Source organism: Anomalospiza imberbis, chromosome 25, assembly GCF_031753505.1.
Source record: "Anomalospiza imberbis isolate Cuckoo-Finch-1a 21T00152 chromosome 25, ASM3175350v1, whole genome shotgun sequence".
Taxonomy (NCBI): domain Eukaryota; kingdom Metazoa; phylum Chordata; class Aves; order Passeriformes; family Viduidae; genus Anomalospiza; species Anomalospiza imberbis.
The window spans coordinates 524,829-543,970 of NC_089705.1; the positions used below are offsets into that span (position 1 = coordinate 524,829).

Sequence of the window (19,142 nt, forward strand, 5' to 3'; positions counted from 1 at the left end):
GTTCTCCCCATTAGAGCAGAAACCTCCCTTGTGGCCTCTTTGCACCTCATTAAATCCTCATTCCTTTCCAAATCTCATATCGGCCCTTCCCTCTCCCCTCTTCCTGGTGCTAGGGCTGAACGATGTCATTAATTCCCCCAAGCACTGCCCACTCCAGTGCTCCCACTGACGAGTCCATCAAGCAGCACATCTGGTGTTGAACTCCTCTCGCACACATCCTGCACACCAGTGCCTGCTCCGGCCTGCCCGGGCAGCTCGCAACTCTCCGCACCCACCAGCGCTCTGCCATCAGTATTTATTAAACAAACGGTGCTGACCCCTCTGCCAGTGACACAACTCTCCTCTGTGTTCTACAAAAATGGTGCTCCCAGCAAGGAGCTGTGAGGGAAGAGGGGACAGACGGGGAGGACAGGGATTTGGGGTGGAGCAGAGGGTACCTGTAGGGCTGTGTGAGGATTTGGGGTGGAGTAGAAGGACCTGTAGGGCTGTGTGAGGATTTGGGGTGGAGCAGTGGGTACCTGTAGGGCTGTGTGAGGATTTGGGGTGGGAGCAGTGGGTACCTGTAGGGCTGTGTGAGGATTTGGGGTGGAGCAGAGGGTACCTGTAGGGCTGTGTGAGGATTTGGGGTGGAGCAGAGGGTACCTGTAGGGCTGTGTGAGGATTTGGGGTGGAGCAGTGGGTACTTGTAGGGCTGTGTGGGGATTTGGGGCGGAGCAGTGGGTACCTGTAGGGCTGTGTGGGGATTTGGGGTGGAGCAGTGGGTACCTGTAGGGCTGTGTGAGGATTTGGGGTGGAGCAGTGGGTACCTGTAGGGCTGTGTGAGGATTTGGGGTGGAGCAGTGGGTACCTGTAGGGCTGTGTGAGGATTTGGGGTGGAGCAGTGGGTACCTGTAGGGCTGTGTGGGGATTTGGGGTGGAGCAGTGGGTACTTGTAGGGCTGTGTGTGCAGCGTGCTCACACTCAGCTGCTCTCCCTAAATCTCATCCAGTAAACGTTTGCAATGCGTGGCATTAACTCTTTGTTGCTTTTCCACCTGGAAGGACAAAATGTTCACTTCTTGTCCTGGCTCTGCTGTTCCAAGAGGAGTGGGGGGCAGAGTGAGAGCCCCAGTTCACACAAAATCTGTTCTGCTGCAAGCTCCCGAGTGTTCAAGGGAGTGAGCAGTGACCCATGAGCTCCTCGAGGGATCTGTGCTCCACACCCCTCACCAGGCTCAGCCTCTCCTTGGAGCCAGGAGGGCATCAGGCCTGGCAGAAACACAGTTTTTGTCCCAGTGGAACTGGAAGGAGTGGAGAGAGAAGTGCCTGAGCTGACCCTGCAGGTGAGGGCTGGGTGGGGAGCACAGGGTCCTGTGGCTCCACAAATCCAATGTTCCTGCAGAGCTGGGAGTGCTGGGAGCAGAGCAGGAGCAGCGCCTCCGTGTCCTCTGGTTGTGTCCCCAGCTCCAGTCCCGTAAAAACAGAGCTGACCCATCAGATAAGGCACAAAAACACCAACATGAGGAGGTTCAGATCCTAAACTCAGCCTGACTGTCGGGTTTGTCCCTGAGCCATGCAGCAAAAAGCCCTCCATGGAGAGGTCCCAAACAGAGGCATCCCCGTGGAAGGTCTTGGGGACACAAGAGCCCAGCCAAGAGACAGCTCCATGCACAGGGCAAAGCCTCACCCCCCCCGGCCAGCAGTGAGACAGAGCTGAGCACAAACCGAGCAGAGCCAATCTGCAGTGCAGGGTTTCACAGACTTCCCACAGATCTGCCCCGGGAGCAGCTTTGGTTTCCTTCCTCATTGCTTTGCCAGCCACCCATGGAAGGTTTGTTTGCTTTCTGACCTCCCCTCACAAAAGAACAATATTTTACCATCACCTCTTTTCTTTCTTTCTTAATTTTCTTTAATTATACTTATTTAAAGTCTGTAGTATTTTTGGAGGGCTGAGGAGGAAGGATAGCAGGGTACAAACACCTTAAGACCTTTAATTCTGTCCAGATAAGACAGCTGCACTAAATCATTTCCAAAAAGAGAGCAGAGGTTAAGATAAGACTCTCTGCTTTCAAAAGTATCTCAGTAACTCCATTAGAGACAGAGCTGGTAGAAAGCAAGCAAGATGGAGCAAAACAGATCTTCCTGGGAGTTTAATATTTTTCTCAACAGAATTAGAAGGAACTTTCTTAACAAACAGCCTTTTCTTCCCCAAGGAAAGGATTTTATTCCCTAGTAAGAAGTGATGGGATGAGAGAAAATGTCCCCAGGATGTACCAGGGGAGGTTTAGACTGGATGTTTGGAGACATTTCTTCATGGGAAGGGGTTGTCAAGCTCTGACACAGCTGCCCAGGGCAGCGAAGCAGTCACCGTCCCTGCAGGGCTTTACAAGTCTTGTGGATGTGGCACTTGGGGACATGGGGCAGTGGAAGTTTAGAACTTGTACTGAGGAGAAGTTGTGCCCACAGAAGCTGTGGCTGCCCCTGGACCCCTGGAAATGTCCCAGGCCAGGTTGGATGGGGCTTGGAGCAGCCTGGGATAGTGGAAGGTGTCCCAGTGCTGGAACAAGATTTAAGGTCCCTTTACGGTCCCTTCCCAAACCATTTTAGGATTCTGACTGGAGAGGGGAGTGTGGTCAGGTTTCCCTACCAAGGATGGAATTTGTTAAGCTTTTGGCAGAATGATTTTTATCTTTTTTCCCCCCATGAGTTCTGCCTGCTTCCTGCTGCAAATTTCAATATTTCATCAGGAAAACAAAAGCTTCTTGGCTTTCAGTCGATGTTTTATGTGTTTTGAGCAGGATGTTGTGACACACTGTTGATGTGTTTCCAAGGGAAATGGGAGCTCCTCTTGCCCGAGCTCTCTGTGCTGTCACACCAGCTCTGGCTGCCGAGGCTGATTTGGGTCACACCCTGAACCCCATTTCCTCAGAGCAATAAAGGAAATAACTGCAGCACCCATGGCTATTTAAAACTCTCTCCAGGAGGCACAAATCCCCCAGAAGATGAGCAGACAGCACACGCTGCTCTCTCACATCCCGAGGGAAATCAGGGGAGGCAGGGAGAGAGGGCAGAGAGGCAGGGAGAGAGGGAAGGGAGGCAGGGAGAGAGGGAAGAGAGGCAGGGAGAGAGGGCAGGGAGGCAGGGAGGGAGGGAAGAGAGGCAGGGAAGGAGGGCAGAGAGGCAGGGAGAGAGGGAAGGGAGGCAGGGAGAGAGGGAAGGGAGGCAGGGAGAGAGGGAAGGGAGGCAGGGAGAGAGGGCAGGGAGAGAGGGAAGGGAGGCAGGGAGAGAGGGAAGGGAGGCAGGGAGGGAGGGAAGGGAAGCAGGGAGGGAGGGAAGGGAGGCAGGGAGTGAGGGCAGTGAGAGAGGGAAGGGAGGCAGGGAGAGAGGGAAGGGAGGCAGGGAGGGAGGGAAGGGAAGCAGGGAGGGAGGGAAGGGAGGCAGGGAGTGAGGGCAGTGAGAGAGGGAAGGGAGGCAGGGAGAGAGGGAAGGGAGGCAGGGAGAGAGGGAAGGGAGGCAGGGAGGGAGGGAAGGGAGGCAGGGAGAGTGGGAAGGGAGGCAGGGAGAGAGGGAAGGGAGGCAGGGAGTGAGGGCAGGGAGAGAGGGAAGGGAGGCAGGGAGGGAGGGAAGGGAAGCAGGGAGAGAGGAAAGGGAGGCAGGGAGAGAGGGAAGGGAGGCAGGGAGAGAGGGGAGGGAAGGGAGGCAGGGAGAGGGGGAAGGGAGGCAGGGAGAGAGGGAAGGGAGGCAGGGAGGGAGGGGAGGGAAGGGAGGCAGGGAGAGGGGGAAGGGAGGCAGGGAGTGAGGGCAGGGAGAGAGGGAAGGGAGGCAGGGAGAGAGGGAAGGGAAGCAGGAAGGGAGGGAAGGGAGGCAGGGAGGGAGGGAAGGGAAGCAGGGAGAGAGGGAAGGGAGGGAAGGAAGGGGAGGCAGGGCCGCTCCCTCGGCGCCCCTGCTCTGGGATGCTCCTGGGGAAGGAAGATATCCCGGACCTCAGGGCCCTGAGCCAAAGCCAGCGGGTGCCTCACCAAAACAACATCGCTCATCCCTGCAGCGTTCCCAGGGAATCAGCTGTTAATGGGGTGTCACATTTGTCTTGCTGACAGCTGGCATCACCGATAAGAATTAATCAGTTATAAATAAATAAATAACTAAATAAAAAGTGACAAAACCCCTCCAATATCTACTAACAAGGCTATTTGTGATTTTTTTTTTTTTTTTTTGTGTTGCTCTTATCTTACACAGAGGAAGGGGGGGAAAGCAGCGAGGCAGATAACAGTGTTGGGTAAATCCAGCATGTTGGATTATGCTATTGGAGCCGAGTGCACCCGTGTTGTGGAGCAGACACCTGCTCCTTGCTCCTGCCTGATAGCGGGCACAGGCAGCTTTATCACCTCTTGGGTTTCCAGGCAAGTCTTTTTCAAGTGCAAGCAGGGTCTTCCAAAGCCTTGCACATTCACATGCACACCCACCATGCACCGGTGATGGGTTTCTGCAGGATTTGTGCTGGAATCAGGCTGGGCTGAAGGGAGGGGATCTCCCAGGAACAGTTGTTAGCAAGCTGTAAGATAATCAATAATCTTGATGGAGATGCAATGGGCTCCTGGAGTCTGGAGTTTATGATTTTGTCATAGATAGAAATAATTGATTGCCCATTAGCTGGGAAGGGTATTGAAAATTCTGTGGATATTTGTCCTTCCAGGGAAACACCTTTGTTTAGAGACCCAGCCTGGAGCATACCAGGGCTCGTCCTCCCTGCTCTGGTCACTCCAGCATGGGGACTTTGACTGGGCTGACCAAGGCACAGCTGGTGCTTTGGAGACTTTACCAGAAGGGTTCTGTGTCCTGCCTGCTTTGGGGACCCTCTGCTCCCACCCCGGGATGATCCAGCTCTGCCCCGACCCTTTCCCTCCAGCAATTTCCCAAAGTAAACCCACATCTCTGAACACTCAGTGCAGCCACTGTATCTTCACAGAAATATCAATGGGATCTTGTCTGTTAAAATCCCATCTATTTGAGCATATAATTTTGCCAGAGTCAGAATCTATTAGTGAAATCTCAGCCCTGGTGACAAGATAACAGAATCCTCAAATTAAATAGGGTTTCCACAATTACAACGTCTCCCTTTCTTTCCCAGCATTAACACCATAAATGCTGCTGTCAGACAAGATAAAATCTGAATTCTACCCTGACAAGGCAAATGTTATCAAAGATCAGTTAATTACACACTGGATTTCAGAGGAGGCAAATAAACCCCCTGCGGGTTTGTGTGAAAACTGCTGTCTTCCCACCAGCTCCTCCCTGGGCCACCAGGCACGATTCCCTCATCCCTCCCTCCCTCTCCAGCACGCTGAGGAAATAGGATCCACACTTTCTGCTGGTGTCATACTTTGCTCCCAGCCCGGGGCAGGATGCTGACAAGTGAGAGGTGCTGCAGGTTTGAAGTGTTTCCTGCAGGAAGGGACTTGTAAAAACCTGCTGGGTTTGTGAGGAGGCTCTGTGGCTCGGCAAAGATCTCTTTCACTCCAGCCCATTCTGCGTTTCTCTCATTTATTTCATTAAAACAATTGTTTCCCTGCAGGAATTGTCAGAATGGACACACATCTTCTCTTATCCAGTAGCTGCTTCTCTCCAGCTGGGAGTTTTTTCTTCCTGTTCTCTGTATTTGCAAATAAGGTATTTAAGCCTTATTTTGAGTGGCAGCCTGTGTTGGAGGGGGATGTTTTCCAGCTGCTGTGAGTTCACATGGAGCTGTATTCCATCCATCTCCAGCAGCACTGCAGGTGGATGGGACATTCCCACTGCTCAGCCTAAGATCCTGATGGAAGCATAAGAAGGCTGCTATTAAGAGCTGTCAGCCACAGGTGTTGCACAGCCCACAGCAAGAAATGGGCCAAATTCAGAAAATTATATGGAAAAGCAGAGCTTGTGGATATCTCTGATTGCTGCATTTAAAATTCTCTTCAGCCCTGCAGGGTGACTGCTCCAGTGCTGGATTTTTCCTAAACACAGACACCACGAGTCCAGGACGTGGCCCAAACCCCTGGTGCTGCTTTGGTGACTCTGCCCTTGTGCCCCAGTCTTGCCTGTCTCTCCCAGCTCTGTGTTTTCCTGCTTTGCTCCTTCCTGCCCTGCATTCCCGGCGTTCCTGGGGCCGGCAGCTCCAGCCCAGCCCAGCATGGTGATGTTTGTGCGCAAAGAGCTGTCCCATGTGTGGCTGGCACTCCAGGAGGGATAAATGTTCTTCCCATTAAGTGCTTCATCGAGGAGAGCTGATGATGCTCCACCAGGCTGGAATGATGGACTGCCCTTCCCACACTGTCCGTGGGGAGCGGGGTCTGGCAGTGCTCCGCTCCCACAGTGCTCCTGTGATCCTCTCCACCCCCACTGCAATTCTCCACTTCTGCACAGGGCAAGGGTCCTCATGGCCCTCACCCTGCCTGGGCTCAGGGCTGGGCAATCCACATCTAGATGGGCTTCCTGGAGGCCAGGAGCAAGTTGGGAAAGCCCCACCAAGGGTGGGAGCATGGCAATAACTCAGCTGCGTGGTGGGACTGGGAGAACCTGGTGGGACTGGGAGAACCTGGTGGGACTGGCAGAAGCACAACATTTGGGCTTCTTGACTTGTTCCTTCCTCCCCCTTCTATCTCCACCTCCACCTCTCTTCTTCGCCATCCTTTTCCATCCCCCCTGGATCAGTCTTTCCTGAGGACACTTTGAGGTTTGGAGTGCCAGGATTTGTGTCAAATGCTGTGTGACAAAGGAGCTCTACCCCCCACCCAGGTGTGACTTATGTTACCAACAGTCTGAGCTTGTTGTTGCAGCTTTTATTTAATCCAGGAGGAAAAGAGCAAGAAAAGAGAAGGAAAAGAAAAAAAAAAAAAAAAAAAAGGACAAGGATAATTTATGGCTCCAGGGTGCAGAGAGGGGCCTGGTTGTGATTGTCTAGGAGCAGTCCCAGCTTTTCTCCCAAAGAATCAGTGTCCCTGTATTTAAGCTTAGCCCAAGAAGGTCAGGGAATCGTGGAATGATTTGAGTTGAAGGGACCTTAAATCCCATCTCATTCCAACCCTGCAGGGAACTTCCTTAGACCATGTTACTCCGAGCCCTGGTCCTACATCTCTGTGCTAGAATTAAGTACAAGGAAACCCAGCCCAAATCAAGCTAAAAATTAAGATTCTCATTATTTAAACAGGAGCCAACTGCCTGAAAGTGAAAGATGGTGGAACCCCCACTGTTCATTCCTGTGGTTTCATAGCTGGTGACAGGCACTGCCACTCCTGCTGGGACACAGGAGCTCCATCCAGCACAGAGGTGCCCCCTGGGAAAGGCCCCGTTGCCACCTGATTTCTCTTTCCCATTCCACACACCGAGCCTCTCTCCCTTATTAAGCAGAGGAAAAGGGCAGAACAAATTGGAATATGTAAAATGCTCCTTCCTTGCATGTCCCAACTGGCTGGTCTCCCAGCAGGCTGTTTTTTATTCACCAAGGGCACTGTGGGAACCCAGGGCACAGGGAATATTTCTCTGTCTGCTCTGAGGGGTCCTGACCCCCAGAGAAGCACTGACTTTGACCCTCATTCGTGGAGAAAGCTTCCAAGACTTCAAGATATACTAGAGTCCAGAAAAGTGTGAAATAGATTATAGAGAGTATGTCACTTGGGTGAAAAATTTAGCTTTTGGGATTTTTGGTATGTTGCAGATGGGAACAAGATGGAGGTTTTAGGGCGGAGGCAGGTTGTTCTTCTTCTTGGGTTTGGGTGATGTCTTGTAATTGGGCAGAAAAGGCTACATTGCAGGCTTTGAGGGATCAGTTATTGGGTTAGAAGGGAAAATAATCTAGGGGCCATTTCTTAATTGGATAGTTTAGTCTTAAAGGACCTTGTAACGAGAGATTGTTGGCTATTTTCACGGTGCTTTTCCAGCATGCAGAGTCTGGTATAGACGGCGTACAAAACTTTAGAAAAGATAGCAATAAACAAGAAGCTGAAGACTAAAAAAGTCCTGTGCATCTCCTTGTCCTGATGCAGAACGGCTCCAGGAGGGTCTCCCCTGACAGGGGAACCCCCAGGGAGGGGCCCAAGACACTGATAGGGCACCATTACTATTTTTGTCACTTCCTTACTGAACACAAAAATACCCAATTTCCCCTGCCCTGGGTAGAATGCTTTCATGGTTAACAAGTCCCAGGTGATGCCATACTGGTCTGACTGGTGTGAAAGCTCCTGGGCTGGTTGGTGGCTCCCAAGGACGTAGTGAAACCCTCAATCCTGCTTTGGGATGATGTATTTCACACAAAGGCACAGACACAGCCATGAAATAAAGCAGCACTTAATTGCAAAGAAAAATGCAGGGATGGGAACGTAGCAAAAAATTCAGGATTTATTTGCTTGTGGGAAGCAGCAGAGGTGGGGCATTGGCAGTAATCGACTTGGAGTAGGCTGCAGATCCATTCCCTGCCTGGAATTTACACCAAGCCCTCTGAGTACATCCTCCACCAGGGCTTCCATCATGTCATACTTGTCAAACCTGGGTAATGCAGATGAAACACTTTAAAAAGAATCTCATTTTCAGGACAAGCTGATCACTCTTTCCTTGAAAATAAAGCCCTTGTAAAAGATCTTAATTTAAGCAGTCAAAGATTAAGCTGCCCAGAGTGATTGCCGGCTTTTGCTGCAGAATTTCCTGGCATTTAGCACGAGGCTGTTTGTGGTGTGTCACGAGCTTTGAGCCCCATCCTGCTGAAAAACAGCAACTGAGGGGCAAAAGGAGACCAAGGGGAGGCTGTGAAGCCTAAAGTGACTCTTAGAGAAAAACAGAGGCAGGTACCAGTTTTGCCCTTGTCCCCAGTCCCTCTCCAGCTCTCCTGGAGCCCCTTCAGGCCCTGCAAGGGCTCTGAGCTCTCCCTGGAGCCTTCTCCTCTGCAGGGGAGCGCTCCCAGCTCTGCCAGCCTGGCTCCAGAGGGGCTCCAGCCCTGCAGCAGCTCCGGGGATTGATCTTCACCTGTAGAGAAGGACCTTGGTCCCTGGAGGTGACAGAGTCCAGAAGGACCTTGGTGCAGCCTGTCACACGCTCACTCTGCTCGCTGACCTCTTGTGATCCCAGAATTGAAGGGAAATTGGAGATTTTGTCTCCTAAACTGTGGCTTGGAATAAATCTGAGCAACAGCTGAGTCAGTGCTGGCCCAACTGGAGGGGGAGCTTTTTGTTCAGAAGGGCACAATGTCACAGCACACTGAGAGCTGGTGTAAAAGGGGAAAACAGGGATAAAAGGAGCAGTCAGAAGAAGAAATCAAGTGAACAAAGCTCATTTCCTTGAGGTATTTGAGCTTCTGATCAACTCTAGTATCTTCAAGCAGCAGAAAGCCTTATTTATATATTATTTATCTTTGGCTTAAAAAGAATCATTCTCTCATGTGACAGCTTCTGCCTGGATTTTTGTGCCATCTTCTTTTCTTTTCCCTGTGTTTGTTTTTATGTTGGTTTTTTTTTTCCCTTCTTTTTCTTTTGGGGATCTTAACAGAGCTGCTCTGCCTCTGTTTGCTTTTGTAGCCACGACTTCAAGGCCTGACCTTGGTGTACCTCCTGTCCATGGCCTCGGGCTCTGCCTTGGCCCAGCTTCCCCTCCTGCCCCGGCTCTGATCTTCCTGGAGCTTTGCATCTCCATGTCCAGGGGTGCTTTGTGCTGCTGACTGGGGAGGGGTGGAGTGGAGCATGTTCCTGCCTGTCCCTGGAGGAGAACTTCTCCTCATTGATGTGGAAAGCGGAAACTAAAATAGATGATTGCACTCTTTATCTTCAGGGAACAGTTTTGTTCTCCCCATCCCCTCCCTGCAGATATGAAAGCATTTCAGCTCAGGGAAGCACTGGGAGCACGGTGAGGGGAAGTCAGTGCTGAGAGCAGCAGGCACATTTGTCCACAGCACAGGTGACTTGTGACCTGTCTTTGCCATGTGTGCTTTTACTGCTCCCTGACAGCCCCTCAGACCGGGCTCCTCGTGCCTGGAGTGCCACGGCTGTGCTGCTTTTTGCAGCCATTAAACCTGGCCTGGGAATCGTGAGAAAAACCCAGTTCCTTGGGCTCAAAGAGGCTGCAGAAATGGCACATCAGGGACGTTAAACAGCACTGCTGGGATTGAACCAGGGACACATCAAAGGGCAGTGGGTGCAGAAAACTTAAAAAATGTTCCTTTTGGGGTCTCAGGAGTGCTCTCTGCCTGTCCCCCACTGCTGTGCCATGGCACCATCCCACATCCTGCGGGGCACAGCCCCTGCACATCTGTGCACAGCTGCAGGCAGCGGGGCTCCCCCTTGGCAGAGCTCTGGCCAAGTGGAAAATGGGCATTTGTAGGTACAAGGCCTTTGATTTTCCACTGGGAAAAGAGCACAGGCAGCCAGAGTCGGGAGCGTAAATCAGAGCTCACTGATACGGATCCAAGAACGCTTCCAGATCAATATTTAAAAGAGTGAGGTAGGAAAGGCAACCACACTCGCTCTCTATCCATCAGCTCTGCACAGGGCTGCTTATCTCACCCATCTCCTATCCCCCATCTCCTCCCAGGCTCTTCTCTCCCCATATCTGCAGCACCATCGAGCACTCTAATAATTCCTCTGTGTTCCAGCCTGCTTCTACAAGGGAAGAATCCAAATACTGAGACCTCCTCTCACTCTTTACTCATGTGCAGGAGGCTTGGAAGTGAAATTAGGATCAGAGCTGCTGACACTGAGCTTTATCCCACCCAGGCAGGTCCCTGCTGCTGCTGGGGATTGTTGTGATCCACTGGGAAAGATTTCACGCCCTGGCAGCTCCAGGTAAGAGCCTGCTGCTCTTTTCCTGTTTGCCCTGCTGCATCAGGAGCAGGAACATTTGATGCTGTTGAGAGGGTCAATACATTGTAAATGTCAGGCTGTTGGAGCCTCTTGGGACAGCCCCCTTAGTGTCACAGCTGTCCCTTCCTGCTGTGGGGTTGTTGCCTGTGGTGTCACCGCAGCAGAGGAACAAATGCCTGCGAGGAACCCAGAGCCAGGAGTTCCCTGCTCTGGGGCAGCTCTCACCTCGCACAGCTGGCTCTGCCGCTGGGCCAGGGACTTGCAGCTGAAATGCCATCAGTGCTTTGTAGCCCCTTATGTCTCAGCAATAGCTCCTGATTTCCACGGCCTCCTCTGCCCTCTGTGGGGTCCTGTCCTCGTGGGGCTGGGGACAGGGAAGTGCCATTATCTCTGCTGCAGATGGGAAGTGCCTCTCTACAGCTCAGATCCCCTCCTCCAGGTGCAGGATACACAGGGCAGTACTTGTTTATTAAAAATGCAGCAGTCTGTGGAGGGATGGGCATGAGATTCATCCTGTATCCGTGTGCCATAGGAGGTGAGAGTCCTCTGCTGGGAGAGGAAGCAGAACTCAAGGTGTGGATCAGCCCTAAAGCAACCCTCAGGATTTATGTCCTGGGAATGTCTGTGTGCCCATTGGCTGTCCTCTGCCCTAAAAACACCTGCAGCTGGGTAAGATGAATGCCTCTGATGTCCACAGGAATAAGACCTGGGGTTATTCCCAGGATTTTTGTGGTCTGACTGACTCAGAGGGGCCCCTGGGCAGGTTGGGAAGGAGCAGGCTGTTGAGCCCTGTTGGCTCCTCACAGATCCCTCAGCACTGGCTGCCGTTCCTGCTCCCAGCAGCTGCCCAAAGGGATGAACTGCCCTCTGGAAATGCCTTTTCATGCCATGGGCTTAACTCTAAAGCCTGACTTTAAGGTGGGAAATCTGCTTTAATTAGACAGGAAGTCCAACTGATACATTCACTTCTATCTCGCCATACTGGTGTTTCCATCAGCGTCTTCTTCCCAGAGCTTTTGGGAATTATTTCAAGCCAGCAGAATGGAGGGCAGGCACAGGAGTGTGGGGAGGTGTGAGCTGAGTATTGATACAGAACTTTGGTGTCACTCCGACAAGTTTGTGCAGGCAGCAAAGTTCACATTTATGTGCAAATGAGGAGACAGTCACACCGAACTGGAGGGAGAGGATGCTAATGAATGTTCTGCCAGGCTTTAAGGAGAAGATATTGCCCAATGCTGTGAAAAATTAAAATTTGTTTCTAATATGTATGGTAAATTTAATGCTAAAGACCAAAGATAAATGGGAAAGGAGTTTAATCTAAGCTGACCCCATTTTTGCTGGAATGTCATTTGCTGTCGTTTCCACTTCCTTTCAGAAAGCAAGAGACACTCTAATTAGTTCTTGCATTCTGCACATCCATTACTGCTCCCAAACTTGAGAGGAGAATGTGAGGGATGCTGGGAAAGGAGCAAGGGAACCCTCCCGGACCCACAGTGCTTCCAGGAGATCACAAACTGGGGCTGGGGCTGCAGAGCCACTGCTGACTGGCAGGAGGAGTTTTGGGTTCTGGGTGCTCTTGTGGAGGTCACTGCTGTGAGATGTGGTGGCCATGGCATGACTGGGATTAAATTCACGTTGGGATGGAAAGAGCTGCCTGACTAAAGAGGATCTGGAGTGTGCAGGTCTTTGTTGGTCTGAGGTTCCTTGAGATGGATCCAACTTCCAGCTTTTTCAGAATTTAACATGCTGCCCACACTGCACACACAAATCCAAGGATCCTCCTTTGCATCAAACTGTGAATTCACACAAACTGATCCAGCTATCGAAAAGCTGATTTGCAAAAAATCCCTTACCAGGCAAAAGATGAAACCAGAGGACCCCTTCTAGTCTTCATTCTTAGAGGAAAAGATTCAGAAATAACATGATTTATGTAAATTCCCGACGAATAGATCAGAGTTGGAGAGCTTTATCTTCCTTAAATAGTTCCCTGTGAGGCTTAGGGAAGCTTTTCCTTCAGGATGGGTTTTCAGCCACGGACCAGGTTCCCCCCAGGGCACGGACCTTGCAGAGCTCAGGAGATGCAAAGGTGGTGAAAGCTGAGCTCAGAGAGCATCCCTTGCACGGACGGAGCTCCCCCAGGGCTGTGTCCGGCCTGAGCCAGCCCATCCGCTGTGCTGACCCTGCCTGGCAGCTCCAGCAGCTCGGCTCCCGATGGAAATGAGCCCGCCTGCTGCTGCTGGGGCTCAGCAAGCTCAGCAGCAGCTGATCAAAGTTTGCAGCTCGGATGAGAGGCCTCGGAACTCCTCTCAGGGACGTTCAGGTCCCTCTGAGCCCTGACGATGGAATTTAATTTGGCTTGTGGCTGTGACAGGTTATAATCAACCTGTCCGATTTTAATTTCAGCCTCGCCTATGTGGCAGATCTGTGTTTATTTTTTTTAATGATCTGCTTTATTTGAATGGTGAAAGTGTCCTGCTAAAAGAAAATACTCCCACAGCTGTTTTCTCCAGGCAACTGGAAAAGTTCCGCCTGCAGCCGATGTGTTTAAATGGCAGTGCCCAGGAGTGAGATGCTAAGGGAGAGTGGCTCCTCCTAAAGGGTTAATTACTTTTTGTTGGACTGTCTAAGAGGAAATGTCATCAAACAGCCAGCCCAGTTACCTGTGTGGAGAGCTTCAAATGGGAAATGTCATTTGGCCCCTGGTGGAGAATTTACCACTGCAGGATCTGGAGAAGAGTCACCTGTGCCTGGCAGGAAGGACTGGGGCCCGAGAGATCATCCACACAAAGCCCTGCAGGGAAAGAACTGACTCCATTCAACAGGAGACAGGCTCCGGATACCTCACTGGGGTCACTGGGCAAAGCCAAATCTTCTGTCTGGAGCTGAGTGTGTGAAGTGGTGTCGTCACTCTCCTTGTTAGCCCCCCTTGCCGCCCCTGACTGCCACGGGGCAGCCTGAACACTCCACAAGGGAGAGGTCTTATTTTGGTTAAAAATAATTTTAGGAATAATTATAATTCCTTGCTTCTGTATGAATTATTGAGAAGAGGGACACTTGGACTGTGCCTATGGCCATCAAGTGTATTTTCAAGCAGTCACATGAGTGTAGGTGTAGCTGCCACAGGATTTTTCTCTCCCTGAGAAGAGAGGCCAGTTGAATCTGGAGCTTAGGTGGGAATTGTCTTTGTTTGGACAGAGATCCCCTGCCCTGGGAGGTGTGAGGGCAGCAGGAGGGCTGGGGCACAGGGCCAGCCCGGCTCCAGCTGCCCTCACATCGCTGCCAGGTTTGCTCTGTGCCAGCCCCTCAGAAACCTCCCGGGCCCGCTGGGCAGTGCCAGCTCTGGGATGAGGCTTTGCAGGGAAGGATCTGGAGCTGTCTGTCACCATTACAGCACTTGGCTTCCCAAACCCAGCCTGACAGGAGCGTTTTGTCCCGGGGGTAAGGACATGATCCCAGAGGACACCTTCCCCAGCCACCTCCAGGCTTGGACAGCCCTGCCCATCCTGGCACGGGGAACTGGGATTCTGCTCCATGCCAGGGGGAATTCAGAATCCAGCGTTCTCCCATGCTGGGTGGGAGCTGCAGTAGCTGTGGGAGGTGTGTGGGGTGGGCAGGGGATGGCTGGGGTGTGCTGTGTCAGGGCACCACTTCAAACCATGGCGAGAACCAGCTCGGCCCTACGGAGGTGTATGCCAGTGTAATTACCTCTTCTGGGCACGGGGGATATTTTTAGCCCGCTTGCCTAAGGAAATTAAGCTTATATGATGATGGAATGAATGCGTGAGTGTTCCTGCATGTTTACTCTGACCTTAATAATTTTTGAAGCCATTGGCAGTTTCAAGCAGATTTGATGGGGGAGGAAAGCAGTCTCACATACAATTAAGGTTTTATCCACACTGTGAAAACACTGGTCAGGTTGAAGAGAGAAAGCCCATAAATGCTCCCAATCAGCATTTCTTGTCTGAACAACAGGCCAGAGCGTGGGCTTCTACCTCACCAGTTATCAAAGGCTCCACACCGGGGGAGAGAATTTAGCAAAACCCATTGGAACGGCAGGAAAGGATTTGATCGGAGCTCGCAATCAAGCATGAAATGCAGATCTTGGGGAAACAGGGCTTTGTTATTCCGTGTGCTGATGGGACTGCATATTAACTGCTGATTAGTTGTATCAGCACAAAGGCAAGAATGGATTTCGTTGGAGGTATAAAGCCATTCCTGGTAGCACAGCTTGTTCCTCTTCCCCACATAAATGCATTTGTGTCAGTCAGGTTGTTTGCTGCACTCAGGGAGTTAATGCTGCTTACACTTTGGGGCATAAGCAGGGCTTAAAAGCCCGGAGTATTTCACATGGAGATGTCGGTGCCGGGGTAAACCCAACCAGCTGTCAGATTTGGTTCTCTGCTGTACTTAAAGTGACACGGATTAGGACTGGGGAAGGGAGTTCTTAGGGCAAATCCTCTGCGTTGCTGTTCCTCAGAGGCTGCGATGGAGCTGAGCTGGGCAGAGGCCTGGGGAGCTCAGCTTTGGGGGGTCCAGAGAGACCCCTCCTTAATCCAGCCCTGAACCCCAGCATGGCCCAGTGTCCATGGCCACTGTCCTTCCCTCACAGCTTTTCAGGGTGGGAAAACCACATCCCTCGCCCACATCTTGGAACAAGCAGCAGGCACCTGCATCGCCCCAGCTCCCGAGCTTCTCCCCCTGGTTTTCTTCCAGGGAGATATCCATGATGATTACATGTTGCTCAAACATGCACAGGAGCCTTCTTAAAATTAACATTGTCTTCATTTCATTTAGCATAACTCACACTGAGGCTTAATACAGTTTAGCAAATCCACTGGAAATTTTGGCTTTTGCTTAATTCAGATTAATTTTGCAGAGAGTCCCTGCATGGACAAATCTCCTGAGGTGCCTGGCAGCAGCCAAGCCTTGCCACATGTGGCCACAGGGACAAATTGGTTGGAATTGGCTGAGATGTGTTTTGTTTACTCTCTTTCCTGCTCTTATCTAAATGATGGGCAAAGGCCTTCCAGCTGCACCAATCCCTTCCAGCCTCCCACCCTCACAGCCACCCCAGTGAAAGCTCTGGGCATTGCTGGGGACAGTGGGGTCACACAGCTGAGCCCAGAGCAGCTGCGGGTGGGAGACAATGCAGCATCTCTGCCTGATTGCCTGGCAAAGCTACCAGAGCTCTGAGGTAAGAAAGCTGCCATAAAATCCAGTGCCAGAAGGGCTTTCATGGGAATGCTTCAGATCCCAGGATGGAAACCGTGGCATCTCCAAAGAAACCCGAGGTTCACCCCATTCCTGCCTCCAGGGTCCTTTGTTTGCAGAGTGACTTTAATTAAGTCACTGGGAGCCCTGTGGGTCTGTCAGCTCCGCTCTGCACACTCTGGCAAAGAAACCCCATGGAAACATCCCTTGTCCTGCTCCTGCCAGCTTGGAGCAGCTGGAATTGCACCGATGCCAGCGCAGGGATCATCAAAGCTTTCCCAGACTGTTCTCAAGGCTCTGTTTGCCATAAACCAGCTGGGTGAGAACCACAGGGAATGCTGAGGAACAACATCCTTGTTGGACACTGGGGCTCGGAGCACTCTGGCCCAATGGCTGTCCCTGCCCATGGCAGGGGTGGAGCGGGATGGGCTTTAAGGTCTCTCCCAACTCAACCATCCAATAATTCTGTGATGATTTAGGGTGGGAAAACTCCTCTCTCTGCAGGTGCTGACTTCTGTTGAATCAGAGCATCCCAGAAGCTGTCTGTATTCCAAACTAGTCTGACTCTCCAGGTGCCCTGAACCCCTGGATACACAGCAGCTCCATTCTGGAGCTCCAGCTGCCATTTCAGGATGCCCAAGGCACCACCGCAGGGTCAAGGTGTTCCTGAATGGCCCTGCTGCTCCATTGGTGCCCCGCAGGACCCGCCTGCTCTCTGCATGCAGTGAATTAAAGACACCAAGGAACTCATTCCATGTGTCGCTCCCTCTGAGGGAGCATTGCAGCACTGGGCAGCCCCAGGGCTCATCACAGCCTCGACTGGAAGGATGGAACGAGCTGGTTTGATGGCAACAGTAATTCCTTCCTGTCACATTTGGTGGTTGTGGATCCATGGGGCATGCGGGAAGAGGGAAGATCAGAGCAGGCTGGAGCTGTGGGATGTGCTGAGACTGGAAAAGCTGACACCAGAGCGTGCTGGTGACAGATAGGGCAGAGCTGAGGTGGCAGTGGAGCTTTCCCAGATCCCCTATAATGCTGTCACACTGACCTTTTAGAAATATATATTGGAACATTCCAGGGGACCCTCTGCTCCCGGGTTCTGAACATCAGCAGCTCCGAGGGTGGTTTAATGCCTGGGCGTTGGTTTGGATCCTTGCAGAGCTGCCACTCAGCATGGTTCCCCCAGGAATGCTGACCAGGAGTGCTGACCATGCCGTGGGGTGTCCCTCTGCAACACAGGGACAGTGCTGGGAGCCTGTGGGCAGAGCTGGCACTTTTGTGTCATTCACCACGCTCACTCCATGGCCTGGAGGAGGGCAGGAATAGGGAAACCTCAGAGGATGGAGCCTGGAAGGGAGCCTGGTGCTCTCCCCAAAGTTTTAACCCTGAGCTTTTCCCCCTCTGTCTTTCAGGCTGGTTGTAACCCAGGTAGTTTTCTAAATTTGTGCAAAGGGATAAACCATGATTAACAGCCATTTTAATAAATGGCTAATCAATTTATATGGGTTGCTGTAGAGTTTAATAAATCAAGCCCAGGTTGATTATAACCATGGCTTGTGGCCATCCTGTAATGCCTTCCTCTGATGTGCTTCTAATAGTCTGGAACCTCCAGTGCTGCTGTCAGGAACTCATTTAAAACACCAGGCAGTGCTTTTTAACACGCTAAAAGCACAGGGCAAGTAAATATTCCTCTCTACTTGTAAGTCACATGACCCTTCATGGTGGCAAATTTGGGTCCAAACCAATGTCCATCAGGAGCCTTGGCAAGGAGGGACTCGTGGAGCTCAGAAGAGAAGCTGGGAGAGAGATGTAATTGTCCTGTGGGGCCTGAGAGGGGCCAGGAGAGAACTCCTGGGAGTGAGGGAATGGGGAAGGGGACAGCCAGACCTGCTCCCCAGCCTGCAGCAATTCCAGTGCCCAGGCTCTGCAGGGAGCTGGAGGCTGTCCTTGGCCCTCACGTTCCAAAGTCACGGATGGATTTATCCCGAACTTCTCGTGCCCTTCCTTCCACAGAGTCACAGGGCAGCTGGGGCTCCAGGGGCCTCTGGAGGTCACCTGCTCCCCCAGGGCCACCTCGCTTGGGGTGTCACAGGGTCAGCCTTTAATCTGCTTGTCCTGCAGCCCTCAGCCACACGTTCTCAGTGCAGTCACAGGGGACTCACACTGAGGGAATGCTTATGTGACTGGACACAGCAGAGATGGAAAGTGTCTCTCTGAAAGGGCTGAACTTTGACCACAAACACCCAGGAGGGGCTGGGGGCTATTCTATGGCCTGGATGTCCCAGCTGGCACCTCTCTGTCCCCAGAAAGTCACCCTGGCTCTTCCCGAGGCTGTGTCCTGCCAGCCAGGGGGGGCAGTGATTTTCCAAAAGAGAAACAGGAGTTCAGTACTTGAACTGATCCCTCAGAGAGCCAGAATTCCTGCTGCTCTCCAGCCCCTGTGTTTTCAGAGCCATCGAGACAAAAGAGGATCATGGTACATTAAAAAAGCCAAGCAAACTGTGAGCTTGAATGTTTAAAGCCCCACAGCCGGTAGGGTTTGCTTTTTTTATATTCTAATTTTTTTTATTTCCAGCTTGATTCACACAACTCTTTGGAAGAAGCCCCATCTGCTAAATATAGTCTGAAACCTGTAGCTGCCTGGAAAGAGAAGTGTGGTGATTTCTGAAAAACTCTAGCCTATAAAAGCTGACACACAGCCACTCACACTCTCTAAAAACCATCTCCTGGTGGATTTATTAGTCTTAGGCAACAGCAGTTGGTCTGAAAAGAAAATGTATTTAACCTTTCTTTTTAATTGTCACACTGTTAACCTGTCAGTTCTACATGGGGCTGTTAATAATTCCGCTTTAAATGTCTCAAAAGAACTTTCATGTTTAAATATTAAACACTAAAACTTGGGTACACTTAGCAGAGGATGGAGGCAGCACTCGGAGCAGTAAATGTGGCTCAGTGCAGAGTCCACTGGAGTGCCTGGGAATTGTCACTCAGAATCCAACAAGCCCAGGCACAGCGTAGGCTGCAGATCCTGATCCCAGGGTCAAACCCTCGGAGCTTTAACCAGGCTGAACTGTGGGGTTTAGTCTGGGAACGACCTGGTTGGACCTTTAGAGCTGGGCTTTACCTTCAGCTT

The 19,142-nt window shown here is 51.6% G+C and overlaps 2 long non-coding RNA genes across 3 annotated transcripts; one reads left to right on the forward strand and one right to left on the reverse strand.

Annotated features, from left to right (window-relative positions):
• Positions 1 to 11,706: 11,706 nt before the first annotated feature.
• On the reverse strand, positions 11,707 to 17,223 carry LOC137462338 (uncharacterized). 2 transcript variants are annotated; one of them, XR_010993668.1, is made up of 3 exons: positions 17,058 to 17,223; positions 13,459 to 13,589; positions 11,707 to 12,033 (listed from the first exon to the last, which is right to left on the reverse strand). It is a non-coding gene; the product is annotated as an uncharacterized lncRNA (long non-coding RNA). The 2 variants fall into 2 exon arrangements; XR_010993667.1 differs by having other exon boundaries at positions 11,707 to 13,131.
• Positions 17,224 to 17,278: 55 nt separating this feature from the next.
• Positions 17,279 to 18,644, forward strand: LOC137462337 (uncharacterized). Its single transcript, XR_010993666.1, has 3 exons — positions 17,279 to 17,437; positions 17,608 to 17,684; positions 18,585 to 18,644. It is a non-coding gene; the product is annotated as an uncharacterized lncRNA (long non-coding RNA).
• Positions 18,645 to 19,142: the final 498 nt, after the last annotated feature.